This window comes from Furipterus horrens, unplaced genomic scaffold (genome assembly GCF_987537825.1).
Source record: "Furipterus horrens unplaced genomic scaffold, mFurHor1.1.pri manual_scaffold_5, whole genome shotgun sequence".
Lineage (NCBI taxonomy): Eukaryota > Metazoa > Chordata > Mammalia > Chiroptera > Furipteridae > Furipterus > Furipterus horrens.
Window position 1 is genome coordinate 185227545 of NW_028327175.1, and position 26094 is coordinate 185253638.

Here is a 26094-nt window from a genome sequence, read left to right on the forward strand (position 1 = left end):
TAAAGTTTTAGATATTTAGAAGCTTAATATACTAAGAAAGACAAAATCCAATCTAAGAATTTTGGCAAAATAACACACTAAGAAGTTAGGACATATATAATAGACTAATAGAATATTTACATATGTACTAAATGAAAATCTGGATAAAAGAATTGTAAAGAGTAAAAAGTTCTTGGAGCATAACTTGCAGAAAATTAGTTTTGAGATAGAATATAAAGTAATCACTAAATATGAACTAATGGACAGGAGAGAAGCAAGATGTGTGTGGGAATGGTCGAAGACAAGGATGAGAATGTACTATATTATGAAATATAAGTTTATGTCTTTCAAGTTTTATTTTCCTAAGGTAGTAAATGCTTCCATTTGGATTCTCTACCTGTGTTTCTCTGAAAATATTAGGCAATAATACATAACACAAATTCACAGGTGAACCTTTAGCATATGTTGACCATTTTAGAGATGCTTGGTCTAAAATAATATGTGATTGATCCACACCAGGAATTTACATTCCAAAGAAAAATACTGCCATTGTCAGGAAATATTTTACCCAAATCTTCAGAGGTGAAGAAAGGAGAGAATTAAAATTATGATTAAAAAAGACATTTACTTGCTTTGCTGATTTGATTAATCTTCTTTGTATTGTGTGAATACACACAAAATGCAATGTGCCATCTGGAAAACTAAACACAGGAAAGCTGCAGGGCCAATGTTTTATAAATCTCTTGATTGCATATTCTCTGGTCTCCAAAGTATTATAAAATAGACATAGAACCCACAGACTGTTCTCTTTTCTAACTCTCAGATTCATAGTAACTCATTTCTGCTTTGAAACTTGGATGATATCTGCAATTCCCCAAAACATCCAGATTGAACTATTTTAAGCAGTTATATAATGTGGTGTAAACATAATAGCAAATCTTTTCATATCTAACTTTTTTCTTCCTAAAAATTATATTGGGTGGCTAATTTGTACAAATCTTTATGAATTGCCACTGGAAATTTCTAATGGATTAAGTGTACCAAAACAAGTATATCATTACCAAATATACTTGTCAGGATAAGATAAAAGATAATAAATTCAATTTCTAATCACTGTCACTAAGGAAATAACTAAGAACAAGGTGAACTGTGAAATAGGACGGGGTAGAAAAAATAGACAGTGTGATTAAGTTGGGGGAGACTTGCCAGGCAGTAAAACTGGCAGGAGTGAAAAATGATATCTTGTTAACTACGAAAAAATTTATGAATTCCTAGCAAAATAAATTCATATAAACTAGGTGGGCCCTCAAATATTAGCCAGTCAAAACTGTTAGTTATACTTCAGATTTGCATTTAGAGGGTAAGTTTTGTTAGAGCACTTTATTTATTATTTAAATAATATTTATGCTAGAATAACGGAAACTTGTATGTTTTTTTTTTCTAGATTCCTTTAATTTTTTAAAAGCCAGTGAGCAGCTACAGATGCAATTAAAAAGAAGACAAGTTACAAAAAGGAGACAAGAAACAGCAAAGACACACCCCTCATTCTATAAAGCAGAGTCTACTAGTGTTCCCCCACCAACACTCCATTGAAAGCCTAGCTCCCTGTGGGCGTAGGCGTTTTCTCCATTCTTGTGTGTGGGGACACCAGACAGCATTCAGGCACGGCTGAGATCAAAGTTTACTATTCGGGTGCTAGACTTGAGTGGGGCTTCATTACTCTTAACCTGTTCCAGGCTGTGCTGCATTCCATAGCCGAAGGAGATAGCAAACCTAACCAACATCCAGACTCCAAATATGGTCCAGGTGCCAGCTGCATCATAAGGTAAACGTTCACAAAGATGCTCAGAAGGGGGAGGAGAGGCAAAGCAGGTACCTTGAAGTAAAGGGGAGTGGAGCTCTGTGGCTGCCCCCAGATGACCCCAGTGACCCCAGTAATGAGTGTGAGGAGCAGCACAACCGCAGCAATCCACACTGGATCTCCAGAGAACAGTGGGGCCGACCACTGCGCCAGCACCAGGCAAAGGTCATTCAGCAGCACAGCAAGCAGCGAGGAACAAACATAGACAACTCGGCTGGAGAGTGCCGTGGGGGCGGAGTTGCGTGGACAAAACAGGGCCCGTAAGCTCAACTTTTCTCTTTCTCGCGTGTCCTCCTGCAAGTTCAGTTCATCTTCCTCGATCCTTGTCTCCTGGCCAGGCTGGTACCTGAGAATTAGAACACAAATGGACACCAGAGAGTAAGCCAGCAGGGTCCCAATTGACATGAGGTCCACAAGGTCGGCGAGTTTAAAGAGGAACGCCATCAATCCTGCTGTGATGCCGGAGACCACCGTGGCTACGACCGGGGTGCGTGTGCCGCTGTGGATCTTGGCAAGGAAACGGAACGGGAGGCCATCCTCCGCCATTGCATAGATCACCCGAGGCATGGGAAACATCGAGCCCAAGAGGCTGGTAGAAAGAGCACAGAGGGATCCATTTGCCACAGCATAAGGGGCAGGGGCCCATCCAACATGGAGAAATGCCTCAGGCAAGGGACTCTCAGGTTGAAGCTGATAGTAAGGCATCATCAGCGTGAGAGCCGAAGAAACACCAAAATACGCCAAGAAGCAGACGGAGAGTGAGATCCCAACACACAGCGGGATGGAACGCTGAAGATTCCGGGCCTCCTCCCTGGTGGTAGCAATACAGTCAAAACCAAACAAACACGTAGAAACAGGTAACCGCTCCACGGAGAATCCCCTCGAAGCCGAAAGGCACAAATCCTCCAGAGCCCAGACGGCCCAAGGTCTGGGATTATTGTACGTATCCATGGCCAGTGTGTGGCCCTCTTCTGTGAGCTTCCAGTTGTGCAGGTCCCCCTTAACGAAGCCAGAGACGATGACAAAACAGAGGACCAAAATATTCATCACTGTAAACACTTTGGTGACGTGTCGAAGGCCAGCTCGCTAGCCCCCAGAGCCAGCAATCCAGTGAGCAACAGCACAAGGCCCAAAGCAAAGAAGTTCGGATATTCTGCGAGGACATGTTGAAATTTCAGTAAGATGCTCCCCTGCAGGCTGTGAGAGATGTGCTTCCCAACCACATTGTCTAAAGCTGAGCTCCAGGCCCAGGGTACGCTGGCTGTACCGATGACGTAGGAAAGGATGAGTTTCCAGTCAGTGGTGAAGGCCCAGAGTTCACCCACAGTAACATAGCTGTAGAGAGATGCAGAACCAGATCGGGGAACCCAGGCACCAAACTCTGAATAGCACAGCCCGGCCAACACAGAAGATAGAGTGGCCACCGAAAAGCAGATCACAATGGATGGTCCTGCTTTATCTTTGGCCACCTTGCCAGCCAGGACATACACACCTGCACCCAATGTGCTGCCCACACCCTGGGCCACTAAATCCATGGCTCTCAGGCATCTGCAAAGGTGAGTCTCAGCCATGCCTGGCTCCAGTGTATGTCTGCGTCCCAGCTTAAGTCCAAATCAGCGAAGTTTCTGCAATAGCAGTCTAGCTGGGATTGAAGAGGGTGCTAGGATCAGGGAGCGGTTAGTCTTCAGTGAGGCTGAGTTGTATGTTTTTTCTTGACTCAGTAAATACCACTTATACTAGAGAATTGGATTAAATATATAAATACCTACAAAATAAATTTAAAAATGTATTTTACTTATACTTCAATGGTGAAATATTCAATCAAGAATAAAAATAAACAAGAGGAGTAATTAAATATTAACATTTTTGATAATTTGTGACAATTAAAGATCTTATTTAACTTTTACTTTTGCTACCTAGCCATTTTATATTGTGATATGTAAGACTGAATACATCCATGTACTCCTAATTTAGAAAGCAATTCCTTGAGCTAGAGCCCAGGGGAAGCACAGTTCCCAATTCAGAAAATTTTAATTTTTTTCTGAATTAAACTTGGACATATCTGTTACCAAAATTGTCAATGAACTTCTGCAAACAATTATATCATTTAATGAATATGTAAGTATACAATGATCAAAAGGGTGTAAATTGATAATTTATCTCAATGCACAGTAGAAGGTGTGATAACTGGACAGTCTTACAGGAAGGTGATTCTGTATGAGTGAGAACAACTCCTTTTGCAAGTTTCAGGTACTCGGATTGTTCACAAAATTTGACTCTGGATGTTAACAAATAGAAGTTGATATGTTTTGTGTAGGTTTCCGTTTTTTGTTCTTTATTCTTATTTAAAAGTGCTTGCTTTTTTTTAATGAATCAATTGTTAGACTCTTATGTCTGTATAACTCTGTAATATCTCCTCTTTTTGCTCTTAATTCCCAAAATATTCATATAATTAATATTAATTGTTAGAGCTGAGCCTTCCATAATTATTTTCTGTATATACATAAATGTATATGTGTGTTTTTTCTCCTGCTTCCTTCTGTCTTTTAACAAACTAGGATTATACTATGTATTTTCCTTGCTAACAATATTATGGCTTTCCTACCATATCAATACATTTATACATAAACCTGTTTTTACATATTGTTTCATAAAATGAATGTTTATAATCTGTTTAAGCACTTCCCCTATGATGAGTGTTTTTTTCCTCTGAAGTATTTGCTGACACAGTGCAGTAATAAACACCCTTGTATACACATCCTCAGATATAGTTTTATTTCCTTATGATAGATAAGTAATTATGGAATTGTAGAATCAAAGCAAAGGCAATGTTTGATTTTAAGATACAAATAAAAACCATTTTACAATTTAACAAGGTGGAAATTTACCCTGACACCAATAATCCACAATGGTGCTTCATTTCTTATATTTTTCAATCACTGAATGAAATCAATCTTTTCCATTTTGCCAATGGGAAAAAGAAAACACATTATTGTTTTAATGTGTGATTGCCTAGCTACTAGTCAATTTGGACATCTTTTCACATACTTGATATTTGCATTTAATTTCTTATGAATTTTCTGTTCAGATTTAATGTTCATTTTTCTATTGGATTATTCTTTTTAAGAAATCTGTAGAACCTTGTATAATAAAGAAATCAACACTATTTTATGTAATATCAGTATCTTCTTCTCTAACTTAGAAATAATCTTTTATTAGTTTTGATTAACTTAGCTACATAAAAACTAGTTATAATTTTGTATAATCTCTCAGGGTTTATTGCTTTATTTGTTTTGCCTTTTACTTTATGGTCTCTCAATTTTGTTCTTCTCCCTACAAAATTATGCAAATAATTTTTCAAATGTTTTATAGTTTTATACCTTAGACTTAAAACTATCACAAAATAGATGTGTGTGTGTGTGTGTGTGTGTGTGTGTGTGTGTGTGTGTGTATTGCCTATAGTATATGATAAGGTATACTTTTACATTCTTTAAATTAAATAATTATATCAATTAAGATCCTAGCATGAAAAAGATGGCACATTCAAAAAGTGTAAATTAGATGGTGTAATAAACCAACTATTTGTAAAGGTGAGGCAAGGCTGAAGAAAAACAAGAAATAGTGAAGTACTCGTTCCTTCCTCCTACGTGGAGGGGAAGGAACCACAAGAAAGAGGAGAAAGACTTCTGGTCAAGATGGAGGCCTGGACAGACACACTGCATCGCCCTCCTCAGCTAAGAAGGAATATAATTACCTCAAAGCTGGAGAAAACCAGAGGTTCCAGAAAATCAAGCTGCATGGAAGTCCAACAAACAAAGATATAAAGAAGAAATACTCATCCAGAGAGGTAGGCGGATCAGCGTCATGTCAGAGAGGACGTGGTTTGGTGGCAGCAGCAGCAGCAGCGGCAGTGGCAGGCTGGCAGAAAGCACAGTCAAACATTTAAAAAAGTTGAGAGGGACACCTGGGGAGCACTCCTAGCACCAGACCAGACCACACAGCTCACAGTTCTAGCACCAGGGACAATAAAGCCTCATTGCTTCTGACTGTGCACACCAGTGGGGGATGGGGTGGAGGCAGAAATTGCCAGTCTCTCAGCAGACTCCACTTGTTTAAAGGGCCCCCATGGTCCTAGGATGTCCACAGATGCACCCACTATGGGAAGGATGACCAGGGCAACAGCTAGAAAGGTGCCACTCCCTTACAAAAGTGGAGAAGTGCTTATAAAAAGGGTGAGTGCTGGGCAAGTGGCATTGTTCCCTCTCAAACCCCTCCCCCATACACAGCACCATAACTTGGTGAAATGGGTCACCCTGTGCTGACGAATACCTAAGGCTCCGCCCCTTACAACATAACAGGTGCAGCAGCTCTACCTAAGACACAGAATCAAACAAACTCAGGAGCCTGGCAAGATGAGGAGACAGAGAAGTATGCCCCAAAAGAAGGAATGGATCAAGGTTCCAGGGGGAGAACTAAGCAATGAGGAGATAGCCAACCTAATAGATGTAGAGTTCAAAACACTGGTGAAAAAGATGCTCACAGAGTTGACAGATATGCTTAAGTATGGCAAATGCATAAGGGAAGAAGTGAAGGCTATGCTAAATGAAATGAAGGAAAATCCACACAAAACCAATGGTGAAGGAAAGGAAACCAGGGTTCAAATAAATGATTTGGAACATAGGAAAGAAAAAAACAGTCAAACAGTACAAAATGGGGAAACAAGAAGTGAAAAAATGAGGAGAGGATTAAGAACTTTTGGGACAACTTTAAACATGCCAACATCTGAATCATAGGGGTGCCAGAAGGAGAAGACGAAGAGCAAGAAATCAAAAGCTTATGTGAAAAAATAGTTAAGGAAAACTTCCCAAATTTGTTGAAGGAAATAGACATACAAGTCCAGGAAGCACAGAGTCCCAAACAAGCTAGACCCAAAAAGGACCACACAAAGACATATCATAATTAAAATGCCAAAGGTGAAAGATAAAGAGACAATCTTAAAAGCAGCAAGAGAAAAAGCAGAGAGTTACCTACAAAGGAGTGCCTATAAGACTAACAGCTGATTTCTCAAAAGAAACTTTGCAGGCAAGAAGGGCCTGGCAAGATGTATTTAAGGTGATGAAAAGCAAGGACCTACACAAGGCTACTCTATCCAACAAAGCCATCATTTAGAATGAAAGGTCAGATAAAGTGCTTCCCAGACCAGGTAAAGCTAAAGGAGTTCATCATCACCAAGCCATTATTATATGAAATGTTAAAGGGACTTATTTAAGAAAAAGATCAACACTATGAACATTAAAAAGACAACATACTCACAACTATCAACAACTGAATCTAAAAAGTAAAAACAGTCTCTGCAGACTCGTGAATAAAGGCCTTGCTTTACTGCTCAAAAAAAAAAAAAAAAAAAAAAGTAAAAACAAAAACAAACTAAGCAAACAACCAGAATAGGAACAGAATCATAGGTGTGGGGATCATTTAGTAGGTTATCTTCTGGGAGGGGGTAGGGGGAGAAATGGGGAAATGGTGCAGGGACTAAGAAGAATAATTGGTTGATATAAAATAGACAGGGGGAAGTTAAGAATAATATAGGAAAAGGTGAAGCCAAAGAACTTATATGCACGACCCATGGACATGAACTAAGGGGAGTGGGATTGCTGGAGGGAAGTGGGGCACTGGGAAGAGGGTAGCAAAGGGAAAAGAAATTGGGACTACTGTAACAACATAATTAATAAAATATACTTAAAAAAAAAAAAAAAGGAGAGAGTGGTTATCACAACTCTGCAAGAGAGGGCCACCTAGAAGAAAAAATGGCCTTCAGAAGAGAATGGCTGAAACCAACTCATAGCCCATCAGGAAGGTAAATGGAGGCTAAATACACCAATCTTACTGTCCTTGTATTCTACATTCCTTTCTTTGTTGCTTCTCTATGGCTGAACTCTATAGGAAACTGTAGAACTAGGGGGCATAACAATACAATTTAAAGCAGTGGTCTTATCAAATGGCGAAGGGTGAAGAGAGGATCCAATATGGTAGTCATTAGTTACGTGCTGCTTTTGAGTATTGAAATGTGCTTGTCTAAATTGAGATGTGCTGTCTGTGTAGAATAGATGCTGTATGTCAAAGAATTAGTAGGAAAAACAAACAACAAGCATAAGTAAGATACATCTAATCAATGATTTTTTATATTCATTGAACATTAAAATGATAAATTATGTTAAATTTTCATTGTTAACTGAAATATACTAAAATTAATTTCATGTGTCTCTATACTTCTAAAATGTTGCTACTTATGTGAAATTATATATGTGACTTGCAGCAGAGATATAGAAGGATAACTAAAATTACCATTTTTTTTGATTAAATAATCTCTTTTCCACTAAATTCGAGTGTCAACCTTTTCATATATATATTAAATTTTTTCTATAAAATAAAATTTGTTCCTAAATGACTTATCATGTTCTGTTTATCTTTTATCCACATGTCTATCCCTATTATAACATACTATTAAGATTAAAGAAACTTTCTAGAAAGTTCTAATGTAAATGAGCTATAAAAGCTTTTTTACTATTGTCTTTCTTTTTCTTAACAATTTCCATATATTATTTTATGTAAAATTAAAAATCAGCATATTATTTCCTTCTCCTAAAAATGTCAATTGGTTATCTAAATCAAAGTATATTTTAATAAAGTCTGTATCAAAATATATAAGTATATTTGGAATGAAATGTCTTTATGTTATTCATACCATCTAGTCAAATGCTCCATGACTCCATTTATTAAGGTCTTGTTTAATGTTCATCTATAAGTTTTTATAGATTTCTTTATGAGAGATATTATATATTTCTTGTTAAATTCACTTCTAGGTATCTTATACTTTTGGGTCATCATTATAAATTATTGTTTTTATTTCCATTCTTGCCAATTGTTTGAATAAAGAAACTTGGGGTTTATAGATTTATTTTGTAATCAAATAAGAAATGACTTACTAACTCCTATGTATTAGTTTCACTTGAGTATTTTAAAAACATAGGCATGTTATTTGCATTTTAAGTTGATTTTGCTTTACTCATATGATGACCTCTTTTAGTTGTATTAACTAGATAAAACATCTACTACATGATAATTAGTAGTCTTCACAGCAGTCATCCTATTCTGATTCAGATTTTAATGAGAATGGCTTTACTGTTTCACTTATTAAAATAATGTTTGCTACTATTCTTGGTGAAATAAATAGGATCAAGTATAAGTAGTTTCTTTATTTCTATTTCATTCACATTGAATTTTACTAATAATGAATTTTTGTAAGTGAAATACTGATCTATCCCTTATTTAATAAGTTGTAGATGTTATTTTTACATTAACTTAAATATGTTGTTCATATAGCTTACCTAACATTGAACAATTAGGAATTCCTAGAATAATCCCAATTTTCTCATGGTAGCCTATTGCCTTATTATATAATTTAATAATTATTTTATTTAGGATATCCAAACCCATATTTATAAATATACTTTATAGAGTTTTGTACTGCGCTTTTCAGGTTTGAGTAAGACAATTTTGTCTTAAACTGTAAAATTACCTGGAGAAATTTTGAGATTTTTTTTTTCTTGAGATTATTAGAATAATAAATCAGTTTTAAGCTTAATTCTTTTTTAAATATGCTTTATTGATTATGCTGTTACAGTTGTCCCAATTTCTTTTCCATTTGTGCCCCTCCACCCAGTGACTCCCTCTTTCTGGTTGTTCCCCACTAGTCCATGCCCATTTGTTGTACAAATAATTCTTCTAAACATCTTCATGTCTATGTCACTCCCTCCTACTATGCTTCTTAATTCCTGTACCATCTCCCTCCCTTTTCCCCTTCCCCCTCCCTGCTGACCTCCCCCCATAATGTTCCCCATACCTATAATTATTTTCCCACTAAGTTGTCTACTTAATTTGCCTTTGTTTTGGTTCCCTAGCTTCTGTTGTTGGTTGTTGTGATACAGTTTTCATTTTAATGTTCATAGTTTTGATCCTCTTTCTCCTAAACAAGTCCCTTTAACATTTCATATAATAGTGGTTTGAATCTGATGAACTCCTTCAGTTTGACTTTGTCCTGGAAGCACTTTCTCTGCCCTTCTATTCTGAATGACAGCTTCGCTGGATAGAGTAATCATGGTTGTAGGTTTTTGCTTTTCATTAATTTGAATATTTCTTGCCAGTCCCTTCTTGCCTGCAGAGTTTCTTTTGAGAAATCAGCAGAGAGTCTTATTGGGACCCCTTTGTACGTAATTCTCTTCTTCTCTATTTCTGCTTTTAAGATTCTCTCTTTATCCTTAATACTTGACATTTTGATTATAATGTGTCTTGGTATGGTTCTCCCTGGGTCCAGTTTTTTTTTTTTTGGAACTCTCTGTGCTTCCTGACCTGTAAGTCTATTTCTTTCCCCAAGTTAGGGAAGTTCTGCTTCAATATTTTTTCACATAATTTTTAAATTTTTAGTTCTTCTTCTTTACCTTCTGGAAACCCTATGATTCAGATGTTGGCCTGCTTATAGCTGTTCCATAGGTTTCTGAGCCTCTCCTCATTTTCCTCACTTTTCATTCCCTCTTTCTGTACTGGTTGACTGTACCTTCCCTATGTTCCAATTTGTTGATTTGACCTCTGGTTTTCTTTCCCTCACAACTTGTTTTGTATGTATTTTTGTTCATTTCAGCAGGACTAGCCTTCATTCCTTCCCTGTCTTGTTTAAGATCTGCTGTTAGGTCTGTAAGCATTTTTATAACCAAAGCTCTGAACTATGCCTCAGAAAGATTTCCTATCTACTGCTTTGTTAGATTAGATATTTATGTCTGGTCAGCTACATGATTGGAATCGCTATCATGATCTGTGTCATCCTGACAGTTTTGTGTTTACCTTTGCTTCCTGGGCGGGGCTGTCACACCTCCTACGCTATAGAGGATGGAGCCCCATGCACTCATCACAACCGGGCAACCCTCTCACCATGCTCTGGCTTTTTCTGTGGGAGTGGGGGTCCAAGATGGATTCCTGCCATTCACTCTCCCTTGAAAGACTGGGAGCCTCCTCCTCTGTCTCCACCCCCTCCAGGCCTCACAGTACAAGGCAATGGGGGTCGGCCTTCCCTGGCATTGGAATCGCAAGCTGATGGGTGTGGTTTGCAGCCGGGGATGCTCCCAAGGCGCTTCTCACTTTCCCTTAAATACAGGTGCCTGTGCTTACCACCATTCTGCTGCTGTCACCACTGCTGCCACCACCAGCACAGCTTGACCACTCCACCACGGCTTCACCTCTCCTACCCATCTGGGATAAGCACCACTTGTTTATAACTTCATACATTGGACTTCCATTTATTTTCTGGAACTTCTGGTTATTTCTTGTTTTGCGGCAGTTGTATTACTTCTCAGTTGTGGAGGGAGATGGAGCATGTCAGTCTAGGCCTCCATCTTGGCCAGAAGTCTCTATTTCAAAAGTTTTAAGTTTGAAATTATGCAAACAACTTATCTGTAATTCAATTCACAATTTTAATAGTTTTCCAAGTTATTTTGGGCAAATGCAACCTAGAATATCTTGTTTATAAAACGAGTTTTATTTTGCCACTAGCTTACATAGAGTGTTCTCAAAGAGCTGTAAATGAGCTCAATATTCATTATGCAAATGAACAGTACCAGACCAAATTAAATGAGTTCAGCTTTGTGGCATCATTTCAGGGATCTAATTTGGGGACTAAGAGAGCTATGGGAAGTCACATTAAGTTGTTCTTGATAAATAATAACACATTTTAAACAGAAATTTCACTGAAAGGGGATAACCTCAAAGGAGGAAGGGTTGTAGAGTGGTGGCACTAGAACTGAGGACTCCACCATATCCTGCTCCATGCCTGAGGATGATGCTAACATTTCATTCTTCTTTATTGGTTCTGTGATCAACTCTCAGCCCTGAGTTTTTAGGAACCAATCACCTCTTCTTACTAGATTCTTCCTGGTAAACTAGAAAATATATCTCATCTATTTAACTTTTTGAAAGGTGGGTCAGAGTTAAAGAAAATTCCCTAATGTGTTTAGCACAAAACTAAATCAAGATGTTATTTTTGGCTCTGTCACCAAAAAAGTTATGAATTTTTGAATATAGAACTTCATCTTTTAGGGTCTTAATATCCGTCTTGATTAAAATAATAATGATGATGTTGTGGGTGAGGTGATGAACCAGATAATCTCATAGACAACTAAAACCTTAGATAGTGAGGTACAAAGAATATTAAAGAATCTAATTTATAGTCTTTATGTGCTAAAGAGAAAAACTAGATAAAGTAAATACCTCATGAGATCTGGTTTTCTTTAAATCAATTGATATTTTTTTTTTACTATGACACTATTTTAAGTGCATTTGTGCATTTATTTAAGTTTCAAAAAATATGTGCATGGTTCCACATCCTTTTTTTATGCAACAAAATAATGTATAAAAGGATCTCCAAGATAATTGGCAGTTATATTGAAAAAATTCATATGGGACTCTTGGTGAGTAAAATATGTTAATCAAATAATAAGCATTTCTGTTTTATGGACGGTGTGGGGGATGCTATATATTTTATTTCTCATTCAACAACATTGAACCATTAAGAATGACATTGACTCCCACCCAAAGGAAATGTATGAGAATAAATTGTAACACTATGACACTAAATGTTGTTTGACAAAACTGAAAGCTTTCACGATGAGGGGTGATTTTTGACCAAATTCAGAAAAAGAAACAGAATGATAACTTAACAAACCATTTTTCTCACTGAAGAAACAATTGAATGGATACAAATAATAATAAAATTCAGCATTATTATATGCCTAAGAAAATGCTTTATATACGTAGTATAATTTGAGTTTCTACCATTGAACCAGTGAAAGGTAGATGATGATTGATGATGATAATGATGATGATGATGATGATGATGATGATTGTTATTATGCCATATATAAAGTTCATCTGCATTTCTCAGGTGGTAATTTTGCCTACTTTTGTAGTATTACCAAGAAAACAAGAGACTGCCTATAACTAATCTAACTGAGGCCAACCCTTTCAAGAGAGCTGTAATTACTTTGATGATGTCTAAACACTGAGCCATCCCTTCTTTGCAGGATTAGATGCCAAAGAAGCAGTATTTCTCTAACGTTTTTTGCTAATCTCAAGGAAGTGTTTTCAAATGGGAGGAAAATGTTCATCATTTTTCTTGAAAGCTATTTTAAAAGTATTATCAAAATAGTTGCCATTTAAAACTAATCAAAGAACTAGTAAATGCTCAAGGCTTGCATTGCATCATGGCACTCAGAGAATTCTGTGTTTTTCACACTTCCTATCACTCTCCTCACATGCCTAATCTCCCCAAATCCCACTGGAAAAATCTCCTTTTTGTTGCTGGTTGTTGAGACCTTGAGATAAAACCAAACTAAGTCAGGTTCTGGCATAAGCCACTGGCAGTTCCCTGGGAATGTCTGCATCTGTCAAGCAGAGCCTGATCTCACTTCCCCAGATCTTACTCCCAGTGTTAGGTATTATTTTAACAAATGGCCTTTTCACTATGCCATGCCTTATCGGAAATCTTCAGCAGTGTTGATGCATGTTTGAACTAGCATGTCACAGCCATAAAACAGCAGTATCGTTTTAATGAGACATTTTCCCCAAGCCTTGATGACTATTTTCAGGTATCTTTTATAAGGATTATGAGAACAGTTTTTTGAAAATTGTCTCAGAGAAAATGCAGTTATTACAAATTGGGGTAGATTTTGATGGGACGTTAGGAAGACCATCTTATTTACCTGGGATAAAAAAACAAAAACAAAAAAACAGAAACCGGGGACAGATGAAGGCTGAGAATCTTAAAGAATAAAACAGACAACATTCATTTCAGGGTAAGCCTGAAGGCAGAGTTTATATCAAATGATCTCTTCAAATTTTAATCCAAGGAGATAGAGTTCACTTCAGATATTAATTCTCAGCCTTTAGGCGAAGAAAATAGGTTCAAAGAAGTGCATAATTAAAGAACTGTTGATTTAGTAAACTAGGGTAACAGTCACTGTTTTTATAGGGTTTTTAATCTTGTTGTCAAATACATCCCCCAAATTTAGCCTGTTCCAGATGTTCAAAATATATTAGTTGAATAATGTTATAAAGAAATCAACCATTGCCCTTTATTTTATGGCCAAAGTAGCTCAGTTCTAAAAAGATAAATGATTCATCCAAAGCCCCAAAGAAAATCTTGAAGCTCACTCCTATTAAAAAAAAAGTAAGTGTGGGAAATACTAAATCCATTCTTTTCTGTTTGAATTTAGGTTAATGTGTTATCGTTATAATAAGAAGAAATACAGATATTGACTTTGGGGAAAAAATCATGCTGAGGCAGAACAAGGAGAGCAAGGAGCTGAGAACCTACCAGCAAGTCTCCAAGTCAGACCTCCTATAATTCAGGCCTGGTGCCTAAGGATTAACTCTTCTTCCTGTACTCTTTGCTCAATGACTTTCTAATGTGGCAATACAGCAAAACCTGGTATCAGCAAATTCCTTCCTGAATCCTCCTTTACTGAGGCACAGAATGTCATTAGTCTATCAAGTTGGTTGCTCACCTTCACTGATTACAGTTTTTCTTCTTTTACCCTAAAGAAATAATAAACAACTTATTTGCAGTTCTTTGGAAAGCTTTTGCTTAAAAACAGATTTGCTGTATGTGAAGTGCATGTATTTTTGAACTTGAGAGTTAATCATCACCCAATTATCATCTTAGGCATCACTTGAGAACTTTGTTTTTCTTGGTTTTTATGCACCTGATATATCAAGAAGAAAAACGGCTTGTGTAAGGGAATCAAGTATGTCGTCATATATTTATTGAGATAATTAATAATATTATCCAAATGGTCTTAAGGGATGGGTGCAAAAAAGGCAGATGCTAAACAGATTAAGAAAACACATGAATCTTTAGACCACTTGAGTCATTCAGTCTCAGGATTAAAAAAGACTCTAAATGTCATCTCATACCTCTGTGTCATCCCCAGTCACTTGGTCACTCCTCTATTTACACCTGAAAATGTCTCAATTTCCAGTCTCTACCATCCACTCTAGGTTTTCCTCACTGTCTGTCAGCTTTTCAATTGGTCCTAATGTGTTATGTGGCAAGATGGCCCAAGCACTTATCCCTGATAGATCTGTGCCTGTAATTGTTTCCCTTTTTTAAAGTTAAGGTTTTGCAAGTGCCGATTCACTTTTGTTCCAAGGCACAGAAGCACAAGATGCCAGTGAATCTCCTAGATTCAAGATATCCCTCCTACCACCAACCTTAGCTCCTCGTGGTAATCAGGGTCCACTACTCCCATCAGTATAGTAATTTTTTTAAATGCCTGTTCCTTTAGCATAAAAACCCCAAAGCAACTAGAAAGAAGTTATAGCTTAAAATTCAACAGAACACTTAGTGCCTCTAAGAGAAACATTCTTTCTCCCAAGGCTTATGACCACTAGCTTGGTACATCTTAAAGGCAGGGGGGACAGAAAACACTAATTCCACAAGCAGCAAATTGGAAGTAAGTTGAGAAGAACCAACCCTACACCCATTGCTTAAGTTTCCACACCCATAACGTACTAGCTATTATGGGCACTGTTGACCCATCATACAGACTGTGTTCTATTGGACAGTTCCCAAACTCTCTTTAGCTGAACTTTTAATGATACAGTCTACCGTTTAGATGATGGAGTTTATAGTAAGGCCAATGTATCTGTTATCATGCAATTGTTGTCACAGTCCCTTTGCTGTAAGAGAGTCCCTTGTTCCAAAACAAAGTTGTGTAGGCAACCCTGGAGATGGATCAGGTATTTTGGAAATTCTTAACTGGTAATGGTAGGGAAAGAAAACTCATATAAGTGGCAGGTGTCAATTCTTTCCCTTTCCAGATGGAAGAAATCCAATTTAATTGGCCTGCCACCATGTGGTAGCTGGTCTTCTGAAGCAATTATATCAAATGGAGGGATCGTCCTTACAATGCGTGTAATTTTCAGTGAAGTCTGTGCTGTGGCTTCAGAAGATGAAAATCTCCTTAACAGCTTCCCCACTGGCTCTCTGGCTTTTCAGTGTGCTTTTGGTTAGCAGTCAGCTGCCCTAAATTTACTCTTATTATTATTTTAAGTTTTCCAATGAAGAACCAAACAAATTCACATTTCTTGTAATTATGATTTCCCCCACATAATTCATGCTTTCAGGTTCTCCACAGGCAATGTCTCACTTTCTACCTGCACTTCATTCTGATTTTTCACAAGTGAAAAGCTCAATGGTAATGACCACTCCACAGTCACCAGCAATGAAAACTTTACCATCATCAGATTAAAGATTCATCTAGCTTCAAATTCCATCTTCTTCTAGAGTGACCCCCAAGTCCACTGTCTTAGTCTGCCTTTCTTCACAGTGCTGCGACTAATGTAAAGAGGTATAAGTTATTGCTTTATCAGAGTACTATACCAAGGATCAGACTCAAAGGAAAAAAAATTGAGATAGGAAGCAAGAGGCAATATCAGGATGTTATAGAGCTAGAGGCATGAAGTGGATTACATTCAATTGTCCTCCAAAATTTGTATTAACTCTAGACCCTGATAGACCAACCAGGAGGGTATAGAAGGAAGAAGTTATCCATTGAATTTTATCTCTCATTGATCAATGGTTTGCACCTCAGTCCATGAATTCCTAAAATTTTCTGGGTTTCAGAATGTAACCACAAAGTGCGGATGTTGGCATCCAATGACTTGTGTCAGTAGAGAAGACCCAGGATGGGAGGCAAGAAGTTCATGGCACAAACATGAGGTGGAGCACTGGCAGGCCGAGGTGGGGTGAAGTGGATTTGAGTCCATGAGTCCATTCTGACTGTGGATGAGTGCTTAACTGCAACTGCTATGGAAATAAGTCCTAGGTAAGATCACCATCAGCCCAATAAACTCAATAAAAATGAATTAAAAAGTAAGTTCTGAAGTTGTATATAAACAGAGTCTAATGCAATGAATAAGACTGGGAAGAGGTGAATACGTTTATGACATATTATGACTTCACTGGTTCCCTTGAAATTATTCATGTTAGAGAGTCACCCACCTGATTTTATAATACTGTCCTTACTCAAAGGACTAACACTTCGCCAAATGTCCTGTGTATGAGAAAGGCCATGAGGTGAGCTGAAAGCTATTAATACCTAGGTGGGGTTTCTTCTCTAATCTGATTTGTATATACACGCATTCCTCCTATTTTTGTATGAAGAGCAGTGCAAACAAAGCAGAGGAACAGAACAAACATCTTATTTTGATTGTCCAAGCTAAGGGTAATGAAAAGGCAAACAGATAGAAATGAGGACATGTAAATCCAATTTACAAAATTCTGCCAGGGTTAATAAAACAAGGTATAGCATTAGCTGCGCAATCAGAAGGCTGTTATTTCATTGGCTTTTTCACTGCGTACAATTTTGACATCGACAGCATTCTTTTTAATGTGCTACTTATGTGAACATTCTATTCAATGATTAAAAAGTCGTAGAAACAATGCAAAAGTCAGAGTTCTTAATGACTAGCAAACTGAGGGTCTCTAAATTAGATTATAAAGTGTATATAAAAATAATATCTTAAAACAAAGAGTTTCAGAGGTCGTAGAATTGCATGCTATTGCAACTCAAACACCCTCCCTTTACATTTACTGATGCCTTCTACCTCCTTCTGGCATCCTTTTCACTCTCTGGGAATATGCCTGCCACACATTGCTGAAAGAGAAAGGCCCAGTAGAATTTTCCATAAGCCTCACTCTATCCAAATAAAATAAATTAAAAAATGTGTGTGGTCTAAAATAATCAATTATTTTTAAAATTAAATGCACACATACACATACACACATGCACATACACAAAAATATAGAGTGGCTCCTATGTGCCAAGCTTTAGGCATTGGAAACATAATATGGTAAATAGACAAAAATGTCTACCCACATGGGGACTACATTTTAAGTGTCTCAGTTGTCAATTTTTGCTTCTGTTGCTTGTGACTAAGTAAATAGAGTATATTTGGTATGCTATTTGATGATAAATGCTGTGAATAAAATAAAGTAGGAAAGGCCAATAGAAACAAAGGGGGAGGGTCCATTGCAATTTTTAAAGTGGTGGTCAAGATGCTACTAAGAAAGCAACATCTTAAAAAGCACCAAAAGCACAAGCAACAGAAGCAAAAATTGACAACTGAGACTACATCAATCTTTAAAACTTCTATATAGCAAAGAAAACAATCAACAGAGTGAAATTCTTACAGAATGGAAGAAAATATTTGCAAGCCTTGTATCTAATAAGGAGTTAATATAAAATACATAGATACAACTCAACAGCAAAAAAATCAAGGACCTAATTTTAAAGTGGGCAAAGACTTAATAGACATTTCTCCAAAGAAAACGTACAAATGGCCAACAGATATATGAAAAGAGGTTCAGCATCATTAACCATTAGGGAAATGAAAATCAAAAATGCAATAAGTTATCACCTCACACTGTTAGGATGACTATTATAAAAACAAACAAACGATAAGCACTAGAGAGGATGGGAAGAAATTGAAACTCTTATACAATCAGTATGGAGATTCCTCAAAATCTAAAAGTGGAACTAGCATGTGATCCACAATCCCACTTCTGGGTATATATCCAAGGTATTGAAATCAGGATCACAAAGAGGTATCTGCACTCCCATCTTCACTGCAACATGATTTCCAATAGCAAAGATACGGAAGCAACCTGAACATCCATTAGTGGATAAACGGATAAAGAAATTGTTATATAACCATGTCATAGAATATTACTCAGCCTTAAAAAAGAAAACCCTGACATTTGTTACAATGTGAATGAATCTGGAGAACATTATGCTAAGGGAGAAAAATCAGGCACAGAAGGAAAATTTCACTTATATGAGCTATCAAAAATGGTCGTCGTCGGCAGCCGTCCGTCTCGAGAGACGATGGTGTAGCTTCTTCAGAGTCTATCTGCACCGCCAAGAATGGCTGTGCAGTCCGACTCGGGAGTGACATGGTATCTGTCTCCTCCCGTGTTGAATCGACATCTTGCGATGACGCTGAAGCTACAGAGCCTGGGCAGGGTAATATGGAGGGTCTGCTGTTGCCCATGCAGCAGACCCCCCCTCTCTTCGCAGCTGAAGGGTCCAAGGGAAAGACGGAGTCGATACAGCTTGGGTTCAGGTGCGCCGCAGGAGTTGCCGGTGTTGACTACAACGTCAAACCGCCTTAGGGACTCCGGCTCCGGATTTTCTGTCGGGGTTTACTCCCTTAGCCTTTCCCCTGAAGAGGTATGCCGCAAGGCAGCGGAGGTTTTTTGGAGTCAGAGTTTTCCTTCTCTGATGTACCCTGACTGGAAGATCGAACCAGCGACACTTAGCTCGCAGGCCGACGCTCAATCCACTGAGCTAAACCAGCCAGGGCAATATCAAAAATGGTAAAATTCACAAAAACAGAGAGTAGGATGGTAGTTCCCAGGGTTGGAGGGAGTGGGAAATGGGGAATTGCTGTTCAGTGGGTATAAAGTTTCAGTTAAATAGTATGAATAAGTTCTAGAGATCTGTACAGCAACATGACTATAGTTAACAATACTGTACTGTATACTTGAAATTTGCTAAGAGGGTAAATCTGAAGTATATTCACCAATCCATCAATTAATCAATCAAATGTAACCATGTGAGGTGATCAATATATTCATTATCTTGATTGTGTGGTTACTTCAAAATGTATGTGTATATCAAAACATCACATTGTACATCTTAAAATACACACACACACACACACACACACACACATACATATTTGGAACAGGATATTGGAAAAAGGGAGAGGGCAGAACTTTTCAGTTATACAGAGGGAGACCTTTCCAAGGAGAGGACAGAGCAAAAGCAAAGTCCAAGAGGTACAAGTTGGCCTGATCTGTTTCAGGTCCAGCAGGGAAGAGAGTGAGTGACAGAAAAAGCAGCTAGAGATGAGGTTGGAGAAAAAACAGCAGCCCCATTTGTTCTGTAAACCACAATGTGGCCCATCACATAAACATTGGCTTTCATTATTAAAAAAATAATAAAAATCTTTGGAAGGCTTTAAGCAGGGGTGTAAATTCCAACTCAATGGCACTAAAAGGCAGAGAGATTAAGTTCAGCATTAACTGCATATGTAAATGTTCAAAAGTATAATGCTAAGATTCTAATCCTCCAGGACCTTAAAACCTCAAGGACATGAAAAATACATAGTCTGAGGACTAGCTTACTGGATAGATTAAATATAGATAGATAGATGATAGATAGATTTCATAGGCATTACATAATACAGAGATGACACCAACTCTGCCATCTCCCACTTTTCTAGAAAAGTCTTTCTCCATTCTTTGTGTTAATCTACAGCAGTGTGCGACAGGTGTAGCCAGGTTGATATGACATAGCTGTTCTGCCCTGTGACCATGCTTGTATTATTCATAGCTGAGCTTGAACCCTAGTGCATCAGTCTGCAATTTTTCAAAACCTCTCTTCCACACCAACCATTTTCTACATGTTTTAATACAAAAAGAAAAGTTGGTCTATAGTTAGAATATAGAGGAAGTTCAGAACAAAACAAAGACAGAAGATGGGGATAGAGAAAAGCTGCTTCCTTACGACTGTCTGATACTTGATTCTAAACCATACCTAAAGTCCAGAAATGAGGAACTAGTCTGTTTTCTGTCAATTATTTTTTTTAATTTATTGATTAAGCTAGTTTTAATAAGACTCTGATTCAAGTGAAAGGAAAAGTACTAAGTGGCTATTCACTACTTAGTGCTCTAGTTTGTCTCTCAGAAAACTCCAGACCTTGGCCTTCTAAAGGATCCTGGTGAATGAAGAGATGTGAAAACTTATATGTTTAAAACTCTTTTATGTAGCTTTTCAGAGTCACCCTGTTCCTATTTTACAGAGAATGGGACAAACTTGAAGTTCTTCTCCCTGATCCCTGCCTTCTGGAATCTGTGCCCTTGTGAAAGCCCCTCACCTAGAAGGGCAATGAGACTTGGAACTTGCTTCCAATCGATGGATGATATCAGAGGTTAGGGTGAACATACAAGCAGCTAGTAGCTGTCTTGCCCAAGTATCTAGCTCTCCTTTGTTGACCTTGAAAAGCATGTTGGCGTGTTGAACAGGGGCCACTTGACAAAGAACTACAGTCAGCCTCTAGGAGCTGAAAGCAGGCCCAGGCTAAAAGTCAGCAAGAAGCCTGGGATATATATCCTTCACCCACAAGGAAAGGCACTCTGCAACCCCGAATACACTTGGAGGGAGTTTCTTTTCCACTTTAGTCTTCAGCTGGGAATGCAAGCTTGAGTTCACTTTGATTACAGCCTTGTGAGACTCTGAGAACATAGGTCCTAAATCTAGACTCCTGATCCCAGAACTGTGAACTAATTAATATGTGCTCTGTGAACATATTAATTTGTTATGCAGCAATAGAAAACTAATATACACAAGAATAGACTAACCAACCCAAAATGTTAGAATATGACTGTGATCTGGGTCATTGCAAAGACATATGGGAAAGAGTGTTAGGGTCAGGACACTGACTTCTTTTCTTTTCTTGAGTCACTTCTTATGGTTAATTTCAGGTGTCATCTTTTTTTTTTTTTTTTTTTTTTTTTCAGGCGTCATCTTTTTAAGGTGGAGATTTGGAGCCACAATGAAGGTTTTAAGAAAGAAGATATTTGCTCATTTTGGCCCTGGACTTTTCCAGCTTTTCTTCTGTGGTCTCCATTGATCAAGTAAAAGATAAACAAACAAACAAACAAACAAAAAGCACTTATTCTTCCTAGAGTGTAGATCAATAACTGATTTGAAAACTAAATCACCAGGCCTGTTAGATGGTTTGTAAATAACTGCAGTGATGATGGACACAAAAGAAAAACTGTTCAGATAAGTGTCCACTCTCAATTTATTCCACTGGTGTCACTTTTGATTTGTCATAAGTGGAAGTGTCCAGGAGAGATAATTTAAGCCTTTATGACTTCTTAAACTGAGTCAATGAAAATCATAGTTGATCATTTCTAAGTGACTTCATTTATCAGAAGATGAAACTACACAATTGCAGCTCTTGTATGCTTCTCATTACAAGTGACTGAGTCAATGAAAATCATAGTTGATCATTTCTAAGTGACTTCATTTATCAGAAGATGAAACTACACAATTGCAGCTCTTGTATGCTTCTCATTACAAGTGGTGCTGGAGTTCCGTTACGTGCATTCCAATTCCAGTTTTGTGCCTTCTTAACTGTGAGAAACTGGGTGAGCCATACCGTTTCTTTAAACACTTAACACACCTATGTAGTGCTGACAATTCTGAAATCTTGATCCTTGACAAAATCTGAGAGTAAGTGTATATATTGATCAGGACCAGACTTTTGAGATCAGATAACCCGGTATTTGATTTAAAGCTATCACTTTAGTGAGTTTGTGTCTATGAATGTCTTCCTGAAACACACCAACCCTCAACTTGTCACATGTAACATGGGCATTCTAATTCTTACCCCATTCAAATGGTATGAAGATTAAATGACATGCACAAAAGCAATTGGTCAAGGGTCTTATAGACGGTAAGTGTTCGATAAATGTTATCTAGCATATTTAGGTATTATCTAGCATATTTAGGTATGCTAGATAACATAATATCTAGCACTCAATACTTTGTGTCTTTTTCTATATAATTTTATCACACTTTCCATTGTTTCATGTCTACCCTATTGTTGCGATAATTCTTCCAGAAGGCCATGGGATACTATAAAGTCATAAGAAATTAGATAGAAAAAGAAAAATAGAAAAAAGATGTTCAACCAAATATTTCCTGGAAACATAACTCTACTAAAATCAAAAAGAAAGGTGCATGCATAATTTCAAGCTCTTTGGAGAAATGTAGTATGTGAGTTTCTCCTTGGACTTTATCTGGACAATATAAATATCTATATTCCAATCCATAGTAAGTGCCTGTGATGTATAAGTCACTCACCTAAGTTCCATGTGTAATTAAAAAGATGGAAGTTGGTTCTTGCTGTTAGTTTGTTTGTAATTTATTTAAATAAAACATTTAATTACTATCAGAAGGGAATTTATAAATGCCTAATAAAATTATAGATGGAGATAATAAGTATTCTATTTAGATTTTTGTCCACTTGTTTGCCTTAGAAATTTCAGAGCTCTTAAAAAAGAAAACAACAACAACTTGACAACATGAATACATGTGGACCTCCTACTATTTCTTAGAGGTCTGGAAAATGGATGATAGGGATAAACTAACATGATATTAATGTAGAAATTGAAAAATTGCAATAGATTTTTAAAGATTGATTGTGGGGATAATGGAAACAGGCTTTACTGTATTGACTGAGAATAGAACAAAAATGCCAATATTATAGATAGATAAGATAGTGAATCATAAACACTTTATTAAGAACTATATTACCACCAATCTCCTACTTTTATCTGAGAAGAAAAATAATGTGAATCCTTTAACAAAGGCAAGTTTTGAAAGCCTTATGGAATATCTGTGACTAAGCATTTTTCATGTTCTTCATCAAGATGTAAAATATAAACAAGTATTATTAAATAAGAATTTTAATTGGAAAAATCTCAAACAGTTTCATATATGAAATTTATGGCATTTCAAAATAAAGCAGCAAATTAAATTAAAAGTTTATTTCTTGGATGACTGAAGAATAAGGATATAAAGGAAGGAGGCCAAACAAACCACCTATCAAATCATTAGGTAGCTGTCTGGCTCTATTGGACCATGGTAACAGATCCTGTTTATCCCTCTTGTCCAATACATTGTTCTATCTCTCTTATTCTGGTAACTTCTAAGTAATTTTGATCCTTTGGATTGGCAGGTGAGCAGGTCTCTAGAATCATAGGATCCCATCTTCCTGGTAACAGTGATGAGGATGTGAGATAGTCATTCATATCTAGTTCAATCTATATACAGACTCCGCTGCCCTCATGCCCCTCAATCCCCTGCACCTGTGTCTTGTATTTGACTTTTATTGGCAGCCAAAGGAGAAGGCTGACTGCTTCAGAATTGTGAACTAAAGTTCAGACATTTATCAGAAAGATTTTCTTAAAAATTTGAATTTCTTCTATACTGGAAATCATAGTTAGGTAAGGTTTTGCTATTCTAGAGTAAATCTTCTATGTCAGAAATCTTAGTAGAATGATTTTTTAAAAGCTATATCCATGTAGTAGTCAAGACGTTTTTTCTGGTGCAAGTCACAGACCCCCAATTCATACTAGCTTTTTAAAAAAGGCTTTATTGTCTCCTGAAGTTGGAAAAGATACTGGGGAATTAGCAGAATGAAGAAGGTTCAGCAGGAATTAGGGTTTAAAAACTACAATCTGAGATACCACTTCAGGAAGGTTCTCTGTCTCTCTGACCCCATCGTGTTTTATCTCTGCTTTTCCCAACTTCCCCATGTGCGGGTGTCATTTCCTTTTACGTTAGAGAAACACTTTCTTAACATGATGATGGATGACCATTTCCAGCACCAGTTTAGCAAGTCCAACAAAAGGCACTTCTTTTCCTTTGGGCATATAGATCAATCCAGAAAAGTGAAGGCTGTACACTTCTTCCCAGCCCCCTGCCAAGCCTCTCTCTGCTGTCGTCCTCTGCCAAAAGCCAAGCTGGAATTGAGTTTTTTCACAGCCATAGTTGTGCCAAGTTCTGCTAACCTCTCTCTCCTCTTGCTCTTTCTGGCTTAGAAGTAGGAGCAGCTTCTGTCGGTTGCTAACTCTGGAGACCTTCACCCTCCCCTTTCATTTTCCGTTAATTGTGCTCATATTTTTGTGTAGGTAGTCTCAAGTCTTTTGATTATGCCATCTCTTTCCTGCTGGGTACCTGAACAACACACACTTAGAAGAGTGTCCATCATGCATAAAGTAGTGAATAAATGTTATCTATTATTAGAGAAATTACAGGGGTAAAAGTGGTCTTTTCTGATAAGTACACAAATCGTCATAAGAATAAACAAACATGAACTCTTCTAGAGCAAGATTATGATTCGAAGACTTGAGGAGCAGACCTACTCCTTTATTCTAGAAACAGCACCCAGGAAAACTGCCACTTATAAAAACAAGCCAAGCCAAAAGATGAAGACACACTGTAAACGAAAATGAACTTAGTTTTTAAATACATGAGAACAATTAGAAATAAATTAACAATTGTTTTGAAATACAATATGCTAAATTATTTAACGCTAGTGTAGGGTTACTATAAATCTACCCAAATAACTGCAGTACTCTTAACGGAAATACACAAATATTGAGTTTGTTTGAAATCAGGTCTGAGCACATGGTGACAATATTATGCAAATTTAACTTAGACAACATATCAAGAGAATGGATTATGAAAATATGTGTTTGCAAAGTTTTACATCTTTCTTAATTATGTGGAGGGAAGGGAGCACAATGAATTATAACATTGCTATTTGTAGAGGAAAAAAACAAGTGATCACAAAAAATACAGATAGCATGGATTCATGCATTTATCTGATACCCCATACATTTAAATGGATAAATCATGACATAGGAGTATATAAATGTTAGAATTTTTATTTTTTATATACCCAAAAGAAGACACAAGTACTTTAAAAGTCTTACACCCTATTTTTAAAAGTTGGATTAGATGTTAACCACAATGCACTTTAGGGAGAGTTCCTATAAGGAGAAATAGATGCCAGAAAAGACATCACTGCTGGTGTGTTCCTGTAATTCTGCCAAAAGGATTACATATCTACAATTAAAATATATTCCATTATTAGGTTTCTTTTAGTATTACTGTGAACTGCAGTAATTTTTCATTTAATAGGAAAGAAATGCCTTGTCATTCCTAGAGAATTGTTTCTTCAGGATAAAAGAAAAAGAAAGAAAAAGGGGTGAGGGGCAGGAGAAGAGAGAGAGGCTATGTTCCTCTTAGCAGAAATCTTTGTCACAGTGAGAAGGTAATGCATTTCGTCTCCCAGTTTATTACAATTTTAAAGGTTTTATTTTATTTTGTTTCTTATTCACACTTCTTTTCCCAGATGCCCATTGTCTCACCAGCTCTTCCACATTGGTCAGGTCTCACTGTTTTTATTCTTTTCTGTTAAAGGCGAGGGGTATTTCTAGAATGCTTGCCTTTTCTCTTTATGTTTCGGCAAAGAAAATACAAGCAGCTTCTCTTTAATCA

The 26094-nt window shown here is 37.1% G+C and overlaps 1 pseudogene; it reads right to left on the bottom strand.

Moving 5' to 3' along the window:
* Positions 1-1637: 1637 nt before the first annotated feature.
* Positions 1638-24344, bottom strand: LOC150010603 (cationic amino acid transporter 3 pseudogene; annotated as a pseudogene).
* Positions 24345-26094: the final 1750 nt, after the last annotated feature.